This window comes from Rosa rugosa, chromosome 1 (assembly GCF_958449725.1).
Source record: "Rosa rugosa chromosome 1, drRosRugo1.1, whole genome shotgun sequence".
In the NCBI taxonomy this organism is placed as follows: Eukaryota; Viridiplantae; Streptophyta; class Magnoliopsida; order Rosales; family Rosaceae; genus Rosa; species Rosa rugosa.
In genome coordinates this window covers 19598164-19619697 of record NC_084820.1, presented here as the reverse complement: position 1 = coordinate 19619697, position 21534 = coordinate 19598164, and the positions used below count along the sequence as shown (strand labels likewise).

Below are 21534 nucleotides of genomic sequence, written 5' to 3'. Positions count from 1 at the left end.
CCTCGATTAAAAGTTATAAAAGAGCGAATTCATTACAATAGATCACAATTAATGATAATAAAAGTTATAAAAACAATGGTTCTTAGAGAATCATTAAACGAAATCGGATCTAACTATATAGAATTACCTTAGTCCTTAACCTGAGAACTAGAATAGGAGACAGGGAAAAGAAATTATGATTCAGAGAGAGAGAGAGAGAGAGAGAGAAATGCTAGTCCGCTAGAGCCGGAGATTGAGACGATATTTGTTTGTTATATATATTATAAATTTGTATGTCATAGGGTGTTTGATACCAGAAGTTTAGATGCTAGGATTTTGTATGTATAAGCTTGTATGGAAATAAGCTTGTCATAGCAAAAATATAAACAATCCAAAATCTAATTATACATATTCCGGGGACTCTAACAAAAGAACAAAAATCATACCAGATCTAATTAAAGACATAACTACAGCATGCAGGGACACCGGAACATAGTACTCTTTATATCGATCAGAATACAAGCTTTATAGTAAGCATGACTTGAGAGACCGACCTAATGGAATGGGAGAGTATATTCAGTAATTTTCTCCCGAGATCTGAGAGTTATATCTCTATAGTCGATTTTGTACACTCCGAGTTGAGCTATGGTGAAGCTCAAGCTGGAAATGTTTTTATCTAGAATGCAAACTTTTTCTAGAGCTATTTTCCTCTCTTCTTCTGTCAGACACCCGTAAAGGAGACTCAAATATGGCCTACCATCTGCAGAGGAGGAGAGACAAATTACATTTCATAAGATAAAATAAGCACAACAGCTCTAGTCCATTTCAAAACAAGGCATCAACTCTGAAAAAAAAGTTACCGAAAAAAGCAGTTCAACAATGAAGGGAACTTACGCGAAGGTAAACCGAAATGTGCATTGCATATCTCAGTTGTACACTTTAACTGAAAACAAAAACAAAAAAATCAATTCATGTAATTACTCACAGTGTATTAGAAAAATGAGAGTAATTGAATACTTGGCTCTACTGATACCTAAAAACAGAAATATGGGTGCCATAAATGAAAAGGTGCATGAAATCTTCAAATCAAATTCATTGTTTCAAATTAGTCGAATTATACATCTATCCAAGACTAAATGCGGAAAACAACACTCGAAAGTTCATATGAATCAAGATAAAACTAAACATCATAACAAGAAAAATTAAATACATGTCCGGATACTTTCATTGTAAAATCAAAGAGTAGAGAAACACATTGGTGATAAAAATTTCTGGTAACCACTAGATCAACTTTTGCTTGATATGCATGGAGATTTTTAGAACGGAGAGATCTAAATTTGTTGAGCACATCTTCATACGTCATACGAATGGATCCCACAATAGGGATATGTGGTTCGATCTCCGGCCCACCGAACTCGGCCCTGAGACTTTCCATCACTTTCTTGATCCTAAGAGACACATCATCCGGTGGGATAGCCCATATTGAATATGATGTCGATTCCCTGTCCACTATTGAAGGACTGGATGGAAAGTGCGTGAGTAAAGAAAAGTTCGCCTGAAAAATAGAATGAAACATCAATAGTTGACATGTAAGGTATTTCCGAACTAAAGATGCAATTTGAACGTCCTTATTGGTACAAACTTATTGAAGAATTTGGATAGAAAGGGAAAAGAAAATGTTTAGTAACTATACCACATTGGAATTATCTCTGTTTTGGAGCTTCTGGGCTTCCAAGACTGAAACTATACTTTTCACACAGACAACAGCTGCAATGTCATCTAACCGGACATATATATGAGAATAAGGCGTGTTTTGAATCAGAATATCTTTAAGCCTTTTGCTACGAAGTTCATAGGAGAGTACAAGTCCCATGAAATCATTTATAACTATCTCATTGCTATTCAAAAATGCCAATGGCTTCTCTGTGGGTTCAAGAGTCATGTGTTTTGTCCAAGCACCACCAAGTTCATCCAGCACCCATATTACAAAAGAATAATCTTCTTCAGGTTTAATACCTTGAAGTCCATCAACCAATACAAAAAGAGCAGGGGATTCGTTCCACACTCGAAGTTGCATACTATTAATATAGAGCATGCTATTGAAACTGCGATAGCGAGGATATAAACTATCAGGTAACATGATATCCTGAAATACCTCATTCTCAATATCCAACAAAATGATGACCGGCCCAATGGCGTCCTCGTCTATATCAAACAAATCCAGTTCCTTATGTTGCTCATATCCTAACCAATAAAACATTTGCTTGAATTGAATCTGGAAATTTTCGGGTCTAAGGAGAGTGGTTTCTGTTTCGAAAGCATTGGTTTTGATCTCTTTCCAAGAATCAGTACTCAAAGTGTATATTGCTGGTTTTGGAGGATGATGAATACCATATCCATCATCCCTAAAATCATCTGGATAAACTATTCCAATGTTAACAACTTTATATTCGTTCAATTTAGGATCATATCCAAACCCGTGAACATACTTGAACCACAGAGTTCTTTCCCAATCAACATCTTGAAGGTATGGAAGGGGGGAAGAAGCTTGAATTCCTGAATTGCTGGGTTCCATAAAAACAGCTGAAAAGAATTAGCTAGATCTCCTAGAAGTAGACAGATGATTCCATTGCAATGCCCTACAACATGAATTTCTTTGGCTCTACAAAGAGGAATCTTGATGTCCTCGACACTAGAGACAATAATGCTGTCCTCACCATTATCAATATCATCATCATTATTGCATAAATTAAGCAACGAAAACTCTAGCTCTCCTTCTTCTTCTTCTGTAGTCTCATTAGCAGTGTCCTTGATGTCCTCGGTGACTAAACGCCTCTTCATAAGGAGCAGAAGCTTGGAATTGTAATTGTAATTGAAGAGGTGCTTAGCTACGAACCTGGGATCGTTGATCAGCGCATACCACACTTTAGAGGCGCATTTGAATCACATCAGAGCCTTGGGAGGCAGAGTTGACAGGATTTTGTCCACCAAATTTTCATCAACCTCTGCCATTTCTGCGACGCCCTTTCCTCTTCAACCTCTTCAATTAAAAGTTATAAAAGAACAAATTCATTACAATAGATCACAATGATGATAAAAGTTATAAGAACAATGGTGCATAGAGAATCATTAAACGAAATCGGATAACTATATAGAATTACCTTAGTCCTTAACCTGAAAACTAGAACAAGAGACGTGGAAAGACATGATAATTCAGAGAGAGAGTGTGTGTGTGTGATCGATATGCCAGTCATGACGATATTAGCGACGGAGACTTGAGACTCGGAGTCACTGAGACTTGAAATAGCCTGTGAGATCTGATGTTGTTTTGCTAAATATTTATGTCTAAATACAGTATTTTTTGTTGAAGGAAAATCAGTTTTGTGTGTGCCTAATCAAACTAGGAGTAGTAATAGGAGAGAATGTTCTAGAATTCCTAATCCTACTCGGATTAGTATTCCTTGTAACATTAGAACATGTACTTTGTAATCCCTATATATAGGGCTCCTATTCTCAATAATATGATTACAATTCTCTCTACATTCTCTCTCGAATCTCTTTTCCTTAAACACGTTATCAGCACGAGTTCTAGCCACAAAACAAAAACCAAAAACCAGAAAACTCTCCTCACCGAAATTTGCTACTGTCGCTAGCCCGAGCTAGCCGAAGCATCCCCTGCAGTTTGCCCCGAGCACACCCCGCGCTACGCGCCCCTGCGCTCCCTGCCTGCTTGCGCGCCCGTGAGCCTGCAGCCTTGCAATCGCAGCCCCTGCTGCCCGTGTGTTCTGCTGCCCCTGCAGCGTCCGTGTCCTCCAGCTAGCTTGGCTAGCTTTTCTGCCCTACGTTACCACCTGGCAGCAGCTGCAAACTGCAGCCCAATTGCCGACTGCACGCTCGGTCACACCTCCCATTCACCTCGGCCAAGGTTTCTACCACCCTTAGGCCTTCTTTTCGGTTTCGGTTAACAACACCAAATCAACTCCAAATTCAAGAATCAAGGTTTCAAGCTTCAATTAACCAAGTAAGTATTTATAATTAAAGTTCCCGCTTTCCGTACTTTAATTTCTCCTTCTTTTCTTCGGGGACTTGCAACCTCCCTTCTTCTACATCCCACCTTTCTTATAACATGGGTTCGATTCTTGAAAAGCGGAATCGTGGGGATTCACGCTATTAACGAACTAAGAGCGTTCGTAAGACTTCGGACTAAGAGCGTCCGTAAGCATCGATTTATGACCATATAAACATCATCGTTTCGGTCTAATCCAATTATTCTTGGAAATCGATTTCTTGGTAGCATAGCTCGAAAATCCTATTTATATTAGTTTTCGCGGAAGCATTGACTCCGAAACTAACTTGTTCTTGTTTCATCTTTCAGGATGTCAAACACGAACAAACTCGATTTTGTTCCATTGGATTATGCAGGCAAAAGGTACTTAATATGGGTTATTGATGTCGAGATCCACCTTATTGCCTGTGATTTATTGCATACTATCCAAGAGCTTTGTCCTATAGAAACAGCTCCAGACCCTCAAACTGAGAAAGATAATTTCAGGGCACTTGCCTTCATGAAACGTCACACGGATAGTGACCTCCAGTTTGAATTCATAAATGAGGATAGCGCTATAAAACTTTGGTAAGCGCTTCGCAAACGATATGGCAATGTTCGTGACTCCATCCTTCCGAATACAGAAGCAGAATGGAAAGATCTTCGCTTCTCTGAATTTGACACGGTCATGCTATTTTATTCGGAAGCCCTCCGCATCAGAGTAATGATGCGTCTCTGTAGAAAGATGATCACAAAAGACCAGTTGATTGAGAAAACCCTCAATACCTTCCCCGTCTGTGCTATGAGGTCCTCTGACTTATTCCGGACTCATGTAAATGCAAGACGGATCACAAGTTTCCAACAGCTTATTGAAGTTATGGCCACTGCTGAAAGACATGGCAATGAACTTGTGAAAAGAGAAATTGATAGGCTTCAAGATAGTCATCAAGAGCGTCGTCCTATGGCTAGAGAAAGTTGCCATCGACGTCATGATCCATACGATCGAAATGCTCAAGAAGGTAATCGCTCAAGGCGACAATCACACGACCGTAGGAGGCGTGATTTTGAGGGACGTAGGGTTGGGAACCATGGAGCCAACGTTGGCCATGGGCACCACTTTCCAACGCCACCAGTCCTAGGGACTATGCATATTGCGCCAAAGTGCCTCAATCAAGGGAGAATCCTCTTTATGGTGTCTATTTCTGATATGGAACGTCTGATCAATGGACCTGAATTTGCAATGTACCTACGAAGGTAGCCGCATCATGGTGATCAAGACATCGAGTTCACAAAGACTTTAAATCTGGCGATGAAGACTAAATGCCGCAGATTTTTATTTTTAGAATAGTCTTTATTATTTCCAAGAATTATGTAATGGCAATATGCCTTAATCAATAAATGACATTGTGCATTAATTCTATCTTATGTGGCGCATTGCCTAGATGTGCTACAACCAATTATCACATCCATAATATCTTCATCCAAAGTGGCCATTAGCAGACTAAGAATAGCCGTATCTGTCTGCTTCCATGCTCTATATGATGCAGTTTCTTCATTAGTAACTACACCTTCAGTAGTAAGAGAATATCTAGGAGGGGCAACTTCTGAACCATCATAAAATCCAAACAATCCATTTCCAGCAAGAGTAGACTGGAACTGAAAACTCCATTTGATGAAGTTTCTTTCTCCAAGACGCATAGTTATGATACTCAACAAGGAATGAACATCAGAGTGAGTCAGACTAGGAGTAGTTACACCTTGAGGAGCCATTTGTAACTTTTCTGCAAATAACTCTCACCAAATAAACTTCTATTTGTAGGGGCACACTCAAAGAAATTTCAACAATCTCTTGAAACTGGTGAAGAAAGATATTGCTTGGATCAGAATGCTCAAAATTACTCACAGCAGAGAGATTTGCTCAGATTTTACTTTTGCTCACAATTTGCTTCAATTTTCAATACAAACACCACATATCTTGTTGCTCTATTTTACTCAACTACACAGTTTTGCTCTATTTTTCTCAAATACTCAGAAATTTCAGAAAGAATTGCTCAAGAATTACTCTATATGCTCCAAAGTTACTCCGATTTACTCTATATACTCCAAATTTACTCCAAAACTCAAAATCATAAAGCTCATACTCCTGAAGAACAACAACAAGAGCAAATCACCTGAGGAAGAGAAGTACAAGTCACTGAGAAAGCTCACACCAAGCTTCGATGAAGATCAAAGCTTCAAATCCAAGATCTGAAGACGAGCAAACCTCAAATCGCACCAGAAACGAAGCTAGATCTGAATATGCAAAACAAATAATCAATTTAACAAAGATGAGTGCGGAAGCATGAATCACAGGTCCTGGGTCTATGGTTGCTCTGATACCATGATAGCCATGGCACCAGACATGAGTTAGGGTTTACAAAGAGCACAAAGGAATTTGAGAGAGACGAACAGAGAGAGAAAAGATCAGACCCTTCTTTCAATTAACCAAGCCTTTGTTACAGGAAAATGAGAGAGCTCAGCTATTTATACTACATAGCTAACTAACTAACTAATACAGCTGGAAAGAATGGAAATCCTATTAAGGTTCCAAATCCTATTAAGCTTCGCAATCCTATTAAGCTTTACAATCCTATTAAGCTTCACAGATTCTATTAAGCTTCCAAATCCTATTAAGTCTAATAACAGATTCTGTTAAAAAGACTAATCAGCAAGGTCAACACGATTTTACATCATGGTCAACAGTTGCATCTCCACGGTACGGTGTGTTAAGTGTATCAACCTCAAAGCCAGATATATCAAAAGAACTTGGACAAACAAAGTGAAGGAAAACATAGAAAAGCAAAAGTGATAGCTGAAGTAAGCTAATAAAAAAGATCTCCATTGGTAGGTGGTGGATCACTGGATTGAGACAGAGAAATAGAAGGAGTTGTCACAGGTTGGAAATCTGTATCTTCTTGGAAGTAACACAAAACACTGACTTTATATATCAACGAATAGTCGAATACAGTCACTTGTGTCGTATAGTGAAACAAGTCCGGTAAAGAAAATCTCAGAAATAAGAAAATGATTTGATGCAGACATTAATTGGAACCACGCGCGCCACCTGAATCTCACACAGTTTTATAATCTATTTATGTGAGATACATCTACATCAACTTAATTCCTAATATGGAAAGGTACTTCCAGTAACGACTGGCCTGCAAAAGAACGTCTCAACTCTCAACTAGAGAACCAGAGTTCACCCTGAATAGCTCAAACGTTCTTCACCATATCTTTGTCCCAACTCATAAGTCCACTAAATAACTAGAAACGTTTCATGATCCGAAGAGACTTCCCATGACACTTCTACACCTGGAAATTCTAAATGTACCATCTACAAATGAAAACATTATCTCTGAAGTCGAAGAACATGAAGTCAAAGATTTTTTGAAAGAACGGAAGTCAGTGTCCTAAATATGGTTGTGTGATTATAGAAATAAATACGAAAACTTTCAAGAATTATATAGTTTTGTGGATAGTTACTATCTGGTGATAGTGAAATACTAACAATGCAGTGGAAAGTCACTACCTTTTGAAAGATCAATCCTATTCAGGAAAATTTTAGCTATATTAATAAGAAGTTTCATGCTTCACTGCCTCACGCTCTCACTAGTATCTTAATCAATTAGATATTCGTCTGAGCAAATCATATGTTGATGAGCTTATGTACAATCGATCATCATATTATATAATGTTGCGGGCAAATCCATCACTTTAGTCAAAATGGGAAGAAGATAAAGACATGTAATTTTAGAATCCAGACCTTCGGTTTCTCTCGCCCCACAGCGCTCTCATCTCCTGCATTTTTTGGGCCTCTTTTGTTTGATTTGGGCCCTGTTTTTCTTTGCACTAGAAGGGCCCTCGTCCGTTTAGTTATTTGTTGCTCTTACAGCTTCACTCGAGAGGAGGGGGGGGGGGGGGGAGAGAGAACTCCAACCCAAATAAAAATTACAAACGTTCCAACCTATTCTATTCCATCATAGCGGCCCAAGTTTGCATATGATAGATTTGACGGTACATTAAGTAATCTACTTAGCTGTATAGGTACATTTGCTCCATACATTATTAGACTAGCTAGACCTAATCTCGAGCTAGCTCTACGATTATATGGAAATGGTATACTAATAAAAGAAACTGGTCCTTGTACAATAAACTGCTACATTCTTAGTTAACTGTCACATAAGCAGATAATAGATTTTTGTAACAGAAATTTTAACCCCAAGGATGAAATATTTAATATAAAATTTTGAAATGTTGGTGTGAAAATTTTGAAAATATCAAATTTTGATGGGAGATGGTATTCACCTTTAAAAATACTAATCACACATCCTTTTGTGTTTTAATTAACACATAAAATGGTGTGTGATTATTGATTAGTAATTTCTAATACAAAAAAATGTTGGAATATCACTAGTAATGCGCATTTTGGATTACTACATGTATCTTACCTTATGTGGCAGCTGATATGGCAGAAAGTCTAACATATCACAGAATTTCATTAAATGACATAACTGTGTACATCAGCTGCCACATCAGGTGGGATGCATGTGGTACCCAATGATCACACGCATTTTTATGCGCGTAATTACGTTCTAAACACTAGAATTAAGCTAATCTCTAAAGTAATTATTATGTAACTAATCTATTTTTATTTATATTGTAGAAAATAAGCGGAGTTACAGAAATCGTGAGAAAATGACGCGAAATAGAACAATTCAGAATTTTTAGCAAAATGACGAAATTGTGAAAACCTTAATTGAGCAATTAAGTTAATTGATTAATGCAATTAAGCTTAATTGGTTAATTAAGCACAAAACAAAACGTGCAGCATGTGCAAGGATGGGCATCCATTGCTTAATTATTCATTTGACACGTGGCGGAGATACAATTAAACGTTGGAGTCTAATTATACAAGGAGAAACAGCGGCGTTTCTTTCTTTCTTTACCCACCATCACCTTATTTTCTCTCCTTGGCCACTCAAATGCTGCCACCCCAACCATTTTCTTATCCTCATTCCATTCTCTCTCAGCCACACCGAGGATAGGAAGGGAGAATCAATTAGAAAACCCATCATCATTCTCTCATCCCCACACACCGAACAGCGCCGCACCACCAACTCCATCCTCTTTTCTCTCTAACACCGAATCCACCCACCCCATATCTCATCTTTTCCTCCTCATCTTTTCTTTACCTCACCAAAATTTCTCCTTCTCATCTTCAAGATCCACCTCACCAAAATTATTCATTCTCATCTTTTCTTCACCTCACCAAGATCCACCTCACCTTAATTTCTCCTTCTCATCTTTTCTTTACCTCACCAAGATCCACCTCCTTCTCATCTTTTCTTCACCTCACCAAGATCCACCTCACCTTAATTTCTCCTTCTCATCTTTTCTTTACCTCACCAAGATCCACCTCCTTCTCATCTTTTCTTCACCTCACCAAGATCCACCTCACCTTAATTTCTCCTTCTCATCTTTTTATTACCTCACCTTTTCTTTAGCTCACCACCAAAATTCCTCATTCTCATATTTTATTCACCTCACCACCAAAATTCCTCCTTCTCATCTTTTCTTCACCTCACCAAGATCCAAGATTCACCTCACCAAAATTATTCATTCTCATCTTTTCTTCACCTCACCAAGATCCACCTCACCTTAATTTCTCCTTCTCATCTTTTCTTTACCTCACCAAGATCCACCTCCTTCTCATCTTTTCTTCACCTCACCAAGATCCACCTCACCTTAATTTCTCCTTCTCATCTTTTCTTTACCTCACCAAGATCCACCTCACCAAAATTTCTTCTTCTCATCTTTTCTTCACCTCACCAAAATTTCTCCTTCTCATCTTTTCTTTACCTCACCAAGATTTACCTCTCCAAAATTTCTCCTTCTCATCTTTTCTTTACCTCACCTTTTCTTTACCTCACCAAGATCCACCTCACCAAAATTTCTCCTTCTCATCTTTTCTTCACCTCACCAAGATTTCTCCTTCTCATCTTTTCTTTACCTCACCAATATCCAGCTCACCAAAATTTCTCCTTCTCATCTTTTCTTCACCTCACCAAAATTTCTCCTTCTCATCTTTTCTTTACCTCACCTTTTCTTTACCTCACCAAGATCCACCTCACCAAAATTTCTCATTCTCATCTTTTCTTTACCTCACCAAGATCCACCTTACCAAAATTCCTCCTTCTCATTAATTTCACAAGATTCAAAGGGAAAGCCCAAGCATTAAGAGCTTCATCACTATCAAGTTTGGGTAAAAGTGGGGATCCATAAATCAAAGCTAGCCATAATTGCTTTATAGCAATTTGTGACTTGTTCTTGTTACTCCTACTTCTCTTCACTCTGTTCCTCTTTAAATTATGTATTTTGATGTTAGTTTGGTGATGGGTAGTGAGTAGTTTTGTTGTTGAGGGCTAGGATTGTGTGCCCTAGTCCAAATCTTGTGTACAAGATGCTTATTTTAATGTAATGAAGCAATTTTCATATGATGGATGCTTATATCTATTTTTGTTAGGTTAAAATGCATATCTAGGAGCCTAGTCAATTCTAGGGTGTGTATTTTGAGCATGTCTAGGACAGAGTTAGAGGCTTGACCCCCTTTAATTCCTAAGCTAGAAACCTTCAATTTCGTATTCGAGGGGTTATAAGCATGGTGATTTACACCCGTTGCGTAAATGCACGGGCGGGTCGCTTAGTAGTCTAATTCCTCGATCTTTAGTCCTCTTAATGTGAATTAGAGACCCTTAAACTGGCTCTAATTCATACCAAGTGAGTTCCTACCACCCTTGAACCGGAGTAGGAATACCATGAAAGGGAATTTCTGTCCTTGAGCCTTGAACCGCCTTGGATACGACTACCGCCAAAGTAGGAAATTTGCATCTACATTAGATTAGCTTCCGACACATAAGATTTGGGTGAAGGAACCTCCCTAGCACCCGACATTCTCATTATATTGTTCACACTTTTCTAGTTTAATTTCCTTGCATTTTTATTAATCGCTTTGCATTTATTACTTTTTGTTAAGTTCAAATCAACTCTCAAACATTAAATCAATCGACTCATTTGTGTATACCCATTTTGAGGCTACAAGTTAGTGGCTTTGAATAGGCTTAGTGTGAGCTAAGCCGAGCATTGCTAAGGCTTGGTGCCTTGATTGTTTATAGTTTTTATTTTACTTTATATTTGCTTTGTGTGCTTTTAGTATCATACTGCCAATTATCTTGGTTAGGTCCAACACCTAATCCCTGAGGTACGATAAACTAAGGTCCAAATACTTCCCTTACTTTACACGATTCGTACGCTTGTGAGAGTATATGCATCAAGTCAACCAAAAAGGTTGTTTATCTAATGTTATTCGAATATCACCTCCCATGCATATATGAAATTAAAAACGCCCTCATAGATCATGAAGTAAAATGTAATTAGTTTCACAAAATATTCACTCAATCACCTTCTGCCAATCACATTGCAATATTTGTAGTGTTATAGGTTTTGTTCAAATATTACATGAACTGCAGCAACAAACAAACTTTACATGTTCAATCCAGAGAGCATGTGGGTTTAGGGTATCAAAAGGGACACACCTCTCATCCTCCGAAAAAAAAAGTGGTACCTTCTTTTCATTGGGCGGAGAAATTTGAAAGTTAGGATAAAGTTCATGCGGTTCTCCTCATTAGTTTATAATCTCACTGTTAACATCACAAGCTCACAAAGTGGTAAATATCCTCATATTATTCAAATGGCATGGGTGACTCGTTAAAGCAAAATCTTCCTTTGTTGGGATGATGGACTAGTCTCAAATGTCCACAAAATTGCCTTTTCTCTTGGTCTCTGCACTCATATCATTTGGCGATGATTGACACCTGGCTAATCCTCCTACTTGGTATGATTAAATTAGTATCTAACCCTAATCTTGGATACGGGGTTTCTTAAGCCGAGGTCCCTCGCATATATAGTTAGGATTTCAAGCAAAGATCGAATCTTATTGGTCTCACAAATCAAATTCACATGGGCTTTGGCCAATGGGAACTTGTGTTTAGGGACACTTGCCAAACCCTAATCATTATTAATTAGTGCTTAGCTAACCCCTAATTAAAATAGTAGGTGTTTGAGCCCAAAAGTAATTTTGGCAACATCCTTTAGTGGATTTAGCATAACGGGCCGATACCTGCGGCCCAAAAATAAGCCTACTCGGGTTTGGGTTTCAACTTCACCCATTCCGTGATCCATGAGGAAAACGAAACCTTATTAGAGTCGAGTAGCGAGGATTGAATAGGAAACTTCAATCAATATCCCTTCTATGACAAGGAACAGTCGAAACCCTAGGTATATATACCAGGTTTCAAGGACGAAAAAAGACCTCTCTCATATCAATCAATCCTAGCGATTACAAAGCCTCCCCAGAGCAAACCTTCAACCTTGTTGAAACCCGGCGACCGTACTTCCAGTCCCAGTCTCCCCAGGAGCCGACTGCGAGTGCAACCGCCATCGTTACTACCAGCGAAGCAAGGGTAACGCCCTCGCAACCCAGCGAAGCTAAAGTCACGCTTTAGCGCAACCCGTGCTTTCTCCAAACTTCCCAGTGATTGCTCTGCTTAGTCTGCAATACTAAGTATCGATTCGGTGACGCGAAGAGATCACACCCAAAGTCCTTATCCGTAAGGCAGAAAGTCCTTATCCGTAAGGCTAGAGAAGAACCTTGTGGCGAGGTTGGTGCTCTCCTCGTCCACAAACGCTTGAAGAAGAAGTCAGGTCAAGGGACTACCCCGACGACTGCACCCCACGGTGCTGGCACGCCTGCGCACACGCTCAAAAGAGACAGTTTGCGAGCCAACTGGTTTTTGCGCCAAACATTTTGGCACGCCCAGTGGGACCAACTAAGTGTCTCTTCGTGAACGTTAACCATTGGGAAGTCAAGCGAAAACCCTTACAAAAAGGGCTACGCTAACTGCTCCAAGCATAAGACCTACAGTTACAAACCACATCCTCGCGCGGATTGTCGAGGTCTTTCTGAAGAACAAGTGACTCAAAGACTCTCTCTTCATCCCCAATTCTCCGATATGTCAACTGAACAGGGAGAGGGTCACTCGACCGTTGCTGAAGGTCAAACTGTCACTACTAATCAGGCCAGTGAGCCTGTCACCGCCGCTGTCTCCAATACAGTGGGGAGTGAAGAAGAAGAGGCTTTCGTTGAGAAGCCTATTCCAGAGGGAGCGACCGTCGAGGTTGCATGCGCGATCATCCCGGAAAATATTGAAAACCATCGCAGGAAGATGGCTGCTGATCTGAAAAAGGAAAACGCGAAAACAGACAAGATCTTACGCGAAATAAACCAGCGTATTTCCCAACAAGCTGTGGAAACTGAGCAACTAATGTCACAAACTGAGAGTGCATTAAGGGCTCATGCTACAAGCATCGCAGATGCCCAGAGTCAGCAGCAGAAAAGAATCATTGATGCTCTTGCAAACCATACCAAGCAGACAGCGTCAGATATGGCAGGTCTTCGCAAAGATGGAGCGACTCTTGCAACCGAGGTGGCCATGCAAAGAGCTGAGTTGAACCAAGCCAAAGAAGTGTTGAATAAGACGTTAGGAGATCCTAACGCTATCCTTGGCTCCCTTGGCCAACCATCTGGTTCAGGAAAATATGTGCCGCCAAATCAGCGCGAGACGGTTAGTAGCAATACCGCTGCGCCTGCTGCAACCGCTGCTACCACGCAATTGAAAGGTAAAGAACAAGCCCTGGTTATTGGCGGCAGCAAAGAAAAGACCACGCTGTCAGGTGGACAGACTGCTAGACAGAAGCAACAGGCATCAAAAGGTGTTGAAACTTAGTCCGACTCCGCTGTGTTCATTCAGTACGACAGCGATGGGGCAGAGAACGTATATCAAGAGCTGCCAGGAAGCTATTATGGGATCGACCAAGCTGGTAACCCGGTCAAGATAACAGCTTTGGCAAAAGAGATGCCTATGCCAGCCGTGACTCTTCAACAACCAGCTACAACCCGCGTTGTACAGATAGGAGGAGGGACAGCAGCTGCAAACCAAGCAACACCTGTGGAGGCTGTTCGCCATACAGTGGCGACACCTCCTCCTCCTCCTCCGGGTCCAGAATATGTGAGACGAGATGAGGTAGAGGAGATGATCAGACTGGCTAACCCTAGGGCCCAGATGGATGGGGTCTATGAGGGACCTTTCCCGCCGCATATAATGCTCGCGCCTTTCCCTAGAGGCTATAAAAATATCATATTTTCTACTTTTTCAGGGGAGGACACCGAGAATGCAATAACCCACTTGGCCAGGTTCAAGGTGCAATGCGGCCAGTACCAGAACGATGATATCCTCAAGTGCAAGATCTTTGGCACCTCTCTCTCTGGAGCTGCCTTTAGGTGGTTTTCCAAACTCCGACTAGGGACAGTGGCAGATTGGCCCGCAATGGAAAAGCTCTTTCGAGAAACTTTTGGAGCCATCGAGCCTGAGGTGGATTTGGCTTCTCTCACTCAGATGGCCCAGCAACCTACTGAGTCTGCAGTCTCATACCTGCAGCGCTTCCAGATTCAGAAGGCCAAACTGAACGTGATCCTGCCTGAGAAAGAGTTGATCAAGTTGGCGATCAAGGGACTGGAGCCTCACCAGCGAAAGAAGCAACATCGCAGCATGATCCAGTCAATGGGAGAGCTTATCACAGAAGTGGGCAGCTTTGAACATCTTCTTAGAGAAACTGATGCAAGGAAGAATGCATCCAAAGGGACATATGTGCCAGGAAAGCATCGCACAGTTGCAGCCCTGCATTACCAGCCAGCTACCTATGACCCTAATTACCATCATCACGAAGAAGAGCTAGTGCAGGAAGAAGATGAAGAAGAGGATAATGACATCGCTGCTTATGAGCTGACAAGGAGGAAGAATCCAGCCTTGAAACAATTGAAAATCTCCAAGGAGCTTGTAAAGCTCAAGTCAATGGCCTTCACCAAACCTGAATTCGCGACATATACATATGATGCCAATAAAGCACATGAGATTCTAGATGAGATGATCGCCGCGAAGATGGTGAAGACCGACTTCGGACCTTTTCCGCGACGAGATCAGCTGAAAGGAAAGAAATACTGCAAATTTCACAACCTGTGGAATCATAATACAGCTGACTGTGTGAAGCTCAAAGACCAGATTCAGGTATGGCTTAATAATGGCAGTTTGCAGGTGGAAGCTCCAGTAACAGTCGCAGCGCTCGTTGACCTGAACCCTTTTCCTGACACGGGGATCAACATGGTCGATGTGAACTGGGCCAAGCAGCACCACAGGAAACCAACCCTGGATTTGAGCACAAAGGGGAAAGGAGTCCAAGCTCATGATGACAAGATCCCTACAAAGAGAAAGGCTGAACCAGCAGGCCAAGCTTCATCTGTGGTCCTATGCTCGCGGTGCAAGGAAGAGTGTGGCATCCAAGTGTCACACGAAGAAGTCGAGCAGACATTTCGTTTTGGTTCTCTCCCGCCCATCAAGTGGGCTTCGCCATCGCGAAACTATCAACCTGCCAGCCCAAGAGAAAAGGAGAAAGTGGAACCACCGCCATCTCCAAAGGATTCCAATCTTTTCAAGAAGCTGAGAGCGGCCGCGGTGGATAGAAAACAAGAGGAGCAGGCTAAGATCAAGCACCAAGACGCTCTGACTAAGCCCTATATTCCACCTGCTTCCACCTCCACCATCAAGGAAGGTAAGTGGTACACACGGGAAAAGGGAAAGGCAGTGGAGATAAGTCCTTCCAGGAAGCGGAAACTGCAGCGCAGGTTTGGAGAAGCCAAGCGCGCGCTAGAGGCTCTCGACCAGGGCCTGATCAAACCTTCGCAGTTGGTCAAATCACCTGAGCAATATCAGAAAGAGATGGAGGCGCTAGCTGCTAAACCATTAATAACTCCCCGTAGCTTCCAGAAGCAAGCGAGCTCAGTAACAGGGGCATCAAAGCCTAGTGTTTTTTGCAGGATCACCGACGAAAGGAGACCTCCCCCAGCTCGAAAGGTGAGCTCGCTAACTAAATGACCACCTGTCAGACGCAAACTCTTTCGTGAAGACCCGGAGGCCAAATCCTCAGTTTTTGAGAGACTGGGGGGCAAGGACAGGACTTCCGATACTTTACAGTGGAAACCCAAACAGGTCCAGAGTGTAGTAGTCATCCCTTCTGAGGTGAATGTAGTCAAGGAGCCAAAGTCAATTTCTCCTAAGCGGGTTACCGGAATGCAGGAATATGAGCTATGTGAGGTAAAAGGTCTCACTGAAGAATCGTTGGTGGACCGGCTGGCTAAGCAGTTCAACACTGACATACCTGTCAACGAACTCAAGTTGGACCTAGATGAGGGCATGGATGAAACAGTTATGCCTGATACGTCCTGCAACATGGTTTACGTACTACCCGCAAGGTATGCACTGCCCGTCGCCGCGCAGGATTGCGTGGAAGCTGAGGAAAGTAGCGCACAACCCTTGCAGATTACTTCAGCAGTTACGGCACCTGTAGAAGAGGCTGTCTTTCTTGAAACAGAAGATGCTAACAGCAGCAAATTCTTCATGAGCTTTACCAGGCCAACACCTGCTATGGTCCAACACATGCGACCTTTATACATAACAGCAGAAGTTGGCGGTACCAAAGTTAGCAAGATCATGGTTGACACCGGAGCTGCCGTGAACGTCATCACTACCAGGACCATGCACTTGCTCGGGATCAAGAAAGAGAAGATCCAGTCTACATCCCTTACACTCAAGAACTTCGCGGGGACCGTGACAAAGACTTTAGGGTTACTTTTCTTGCGCATCAAGGTCGGCCCTGCAGAGGGGGTTTATGCTTTCTTCGTGACAGATTGTTATGCAGCTTATAGCGCTATTCTGGGCAGAGACTGGATCCACCGGAGCTATTGTGTTCCGTCAACTCCCCATCAGGAACTCGTTATGTGGAACAGGGAAACAGATAAGGCTGAGGTGATCAAAGCGGACCCTCGTCCATTCCCAGTGTCCGCGAATTATGTAGATGCCAGGTATTACTTGGAGCCTATTACTCCATTGCAGGTGAGTGGCATCGATAACAAATGCCGCCCCACAGGGGTGACGGCCTCTGATTTGGCACAGTGGGGGCTCACGCTCGCAAAAGAGGGCCTAGAGAGGCCTGGCCACGCTGTGCCCAAACCCTTGAACGCTGTGCCCACTCGTTGTATGAACGACTATCATCATACTTAGTGGAGAGAGAGGCCTATGATCGAATCGCGACCTTAGAAACCGTCAATGAAGAATTCTCTGATCACGATCACGAAGATGAGGTCGAAATTCAGCTCGCTCCGGCAGCACTGGACGATACGCCCCCCAAGGTCAGAGACCCTACCGAGAATGTCAATCTTGGGACAACGGCTGAGCCTATGGAAGTGGCTATCAACGCTTACTTAGAGCCTAGCGACAAGCAGAGGCTTATTGAGTTATTACTGGAGTTCAAAGACTGCTTTGCCGAGAAATATGAAGATATGCCCGGCCTGTCACAGGACTTGGTTTGCCATCAGCTGCCAACACTCCCTGACAAGAGGCCTGTGAAGCAAGAACCGCGAAGAATGAATTCAGAAACTCAAGTTCTCGTCAAGGAGGAAGTCGAGAAAATGCATAAATCAGGCATTATCAGGGTGGCCAAATACAATCAGTGGCTCTCCAATATAGTGCCTGTTCGCAAGAAGAATGGTAAGATGAGGGTCTGCGTGGATTACAGAGACCTCAATCTCGCGACACCTAAAGATATTTACCCCATGCCGGTGGCGGATATGTTGGTAGACACCGTGGCAGGACATGAGTTGTTGTCCTTTATGGATGGCACCGCAGGGTATCACCAGATTCCAGTTGCCGAGGAGGATAGACATAAAACCGCTTTCAGGTGTCCTGGGTTCGCGGGCGTTTTTGAGTATGTGGTTATGCCTTTTAGGCTGAAGAATGCTGGGGCCACTTATCAGAGAGCCATGAACCTGATCTTCCATGATATCCTTGGAAAGATTTTGGAGGTTTACATCGATGATGTGGTGGTGAAGTCCAAGAAGAAAGGGGATCACATCACAGACCTCAGGAAAGTCTTTGAGCGCATGCGACAACACAAACTTAAGATGAATCCCGCCAAGTGCGTGTTTGGGATTCAAGCAGGAGATTTCCTGGGATTCATTGTCCATCAAAGGGGAATTGAGGTCCCTGAAGATAAAGCAAACGCAGTCATCAACGCTTCCCCTCCACGAACGAAGACGGAGCTACAACGCTTGTTGGGTAAAATTAACTTCCTGCGACGTTTTATTTCTAACTCTGCAGGTAAGATCCAGCCCTTCTCTCCACTGCTGAAGTTGCAAGGACAGAAAGAGTTTGTCTGGGAATTTCAACATCAAGAGGCTTTCGACAAGATTAAGGCCTATTTAGCAAGCCCACCAGTGCTTGTTCCTCCTCGCGCTGGATTCCCATTGAAGCTATACATTTCAGCAGCTGAGGCTTCCATTGGTAGCCTACTTGCCCAAGATGATGAGGGAGGTGTCGAGCATGCCATCTTTTACCTCAGTCGGACACTTACGGATTGCGAGACAAGGTATACTCCTATGGAAAAGCTGTGTCTCACGCTGTACTTTTCCGCGTGCAAATTGCGACACTACATGTTATCCTTTACTACATGCATCATCGCTCAAACTGACCTGGTCAAGTACATGTTGTCGCGACCTATTCTGAGAAGACGCATTGGCAAGTGGGTATTAGCTCTATCTGAATTCTCGCTACAATACGTTCCACAGAAGGCAGTGAAGGGACAGGCTATTGCAAACTTTCTGGCCCATCACCCTATGCTGGATATTCCCCCAGTGAAGGAATTAGAGATAGCTACCGCTACCGCAATTCGACCAGATTTGGCGCGCATCCCAGAATATGCCATCTGGCATCAAGCTACAATCTCCTTGCAACCCTGGGTATTATTTTTTGATGGTTCCAGAACCGAAACATTAGCAGGGGCAGGGATTGTACTGGAAAACCCAGCAGGTGATCGTTTCTCTTATTCTTTCCAATTGGAGTTCAAGTGCACAAATAATCAAGCCGAGTATGAAGCCCTTATCATTGGATTAGAAGTGTTATTGGAATTGGGAGTGAGGGACGTTCAGGTACGCGGTGACTCTCTGCTCGTGATAAGTCAGCTCCAAGAGAAGTACAGGTGCGCAAGCTGTCTGCTCATTCCTTATTTGAATCCCTTTAGGCCTTTCCTGTGGCCTTTGTTTCATGGATTTGCTTCGCCTACGAATACTAGGGGGGCAACACTCTATACATTTATTACAGAATCCCTTGACAACATGTGTTGAGAATTATATGTAATGGCCTATAGATGAGGCCTTATTTTATTTAACAGTTTACATTTTCAAATTCATAGACAATATGTGTTAAGAATATATATATATATATATATATATAATGGCCTATGCATGAGGCCTTATTTTATAACAGTTTTTTTGAAGAATATTCAGAAACTTTCATTCATAAAGTGGCTTTGCGGCCAGAAGCATTACAAATCAAGATAATTACATTTGCGGTTTACAAGGCCAAAAGTGGCTTAATAATCATAAGAGTTGTAGATCTGCTGAAAATTTCTGGATCTTGTGATCTTGTGGTGACAAAGGGGGTGGTTGAGCTTTGGTCATGAATACTTTTCCTCTCTTCACCCACATGCTCCTTTGATGTGAGTCACAGCTGCTCTCATTTGTACTGGAGGCAGAAGGAAGGAAATAATCCATCCTAAACCTTCTAGTGGATTACCCTCCGAGATGGAGATGGTCTGCAGGAGAGCGCGACTCACAACCACATCTACCTCCAGGGGAATGACAGAAGTCTGACAGTCTGTTCCCGGAGGTAGGCTGCGAAAGAAGAACAGCCGGCCTCGAGTGGCCTTCCTCCCTTCTTCCGCCTGCTCCAACGCGAGAAATCTGAGGAGAGGGATCCCTCAGAATAAGGTTCAGCCGCGTTAGGAGCGCCGCGTGTTCTTCGGCCTATTAGAAACCGGGGAATCCCAGCCGGATTTCCAGAGACCTAAGGATTTGAGGTTGAGGCTGAGATCGTGAGGAGAAGATTTCAGAAACAAAAGGAAGAGAAGTAGGGTTTGTGAAACTATTACTGGCGAGGCCATATTTGCTTGAGTTTTTTCTCCTCGAAGTGCAGGTATTTATAGGACCAGTCTCAGTGGTCTTGACTGCGCGATGGGTAGTTGGAATATGTTCAACGCCATCAATATGAGTATCGTTGGAATTGAATGCAAAGTTATCGGAAATGAAGATAATTGAAAGCGCGTGGGAAGCGGGACAGTTTCCAAGGAGGTAACCGCTTTGTTTCGAGATTATCTTTTCAAAACAGTTTCAAAAGCAATAAAACAAGTTAAATGCTAAATTGCTTGAAAAGTAAATTGAACGGATATTTGGGCCAAGCAACGTGGGCTAAATGTTTAAATTATTAATAATTATATTGTTCGCACAAATGCGGGCCTGATATTGAAATATCAGAGGCCCAAAAGTCTTCGGCCTGCATGGGTCAAGCGAAGAAAGAGTTCATCCAGGCGAAAACTAGCATCCGCGGCGGCTTGTGCGGCTTGTTGGGCAGCTACTCGAGCTTGGGTCAGTTCTTGGGACAGCACCTCGAAGGCAGCAAGGGGTTGTTCTAATTGAGGCTCCGCATGGACGAGCCTAGCAGTGACGTCAGCCAACCGGGCCTGAAGGGCCTGAATCTGGGACCTTAAATGGTTCCTCTCGAGCGTCAGATCCCGGATGAGGTCAGCTTGGTCACCCAAGAAATCGCGCGCATTGTCTGTTTGATGAGTAAGGGTCTGGTAGTGTGCTTCGGTCTGCCTGGCCTGAGCGCTCGCGACCGCCCTCTCATGGAGCCCTTGCGGGAGTTGCTGCAACAGCTGGTCAACCTCACGAAATTGATCTTCAGAAACAGCGCCCTCGCGGAGAAGCACTCTCAGATATTCCAAAACTTTCGCGGGCGCCCCAGGGATTAGAATATCAGGGCCCAAGAGGCGACGAAGACCTTCTCTGGCGTCGTCTACAACCCCATGTGGGGTCACTTCAAGCACGCGAGCTAACCGTTCTAAAGTGGACGGAGTAGGTTGCTCAGCAACAGGGGCCTCAAGAGGCTCCGCAACAGGTACTGCTTCTGGCATTGGCTCAGGCAGTACTCCTATCTCCTCGACTTCAATGACTTGGAGTTGGGGGGCATGAGGAGCAGGTTCTTCACCAACCACATTGGGAGCAGGTTCAGCAGGAGCCTCATCCGCTATTTCTCTGACTACCGCTTCTGCATTTGGACCCTGGAAAGAAACATCTTCAGAATAACCAAATCAAAGGTAAAGATAAAACTTTTGGTTAAAAGAAGTACCTCTTCAGCTGGCAGCTCGCGGGAGTCTGCTGTTGGTATTGGGGCAGTCTCACCGGAAGTTGG

The 21534-nt window shown here is 42.8% G+C and overlaps 1 pseudogene; it reads right to left on the bottom strand.

Annotated features, from left to right (window-relative positions):
• Positions 1–533: 533 nt before the first annotated feature.
• LOC133727511 (uncharacterized) lies at positions 534–3079 on the bottom strand (annotated as a pseudogene).
• Positions 3080–21534: the final 18455 nt, after the last annotated feature.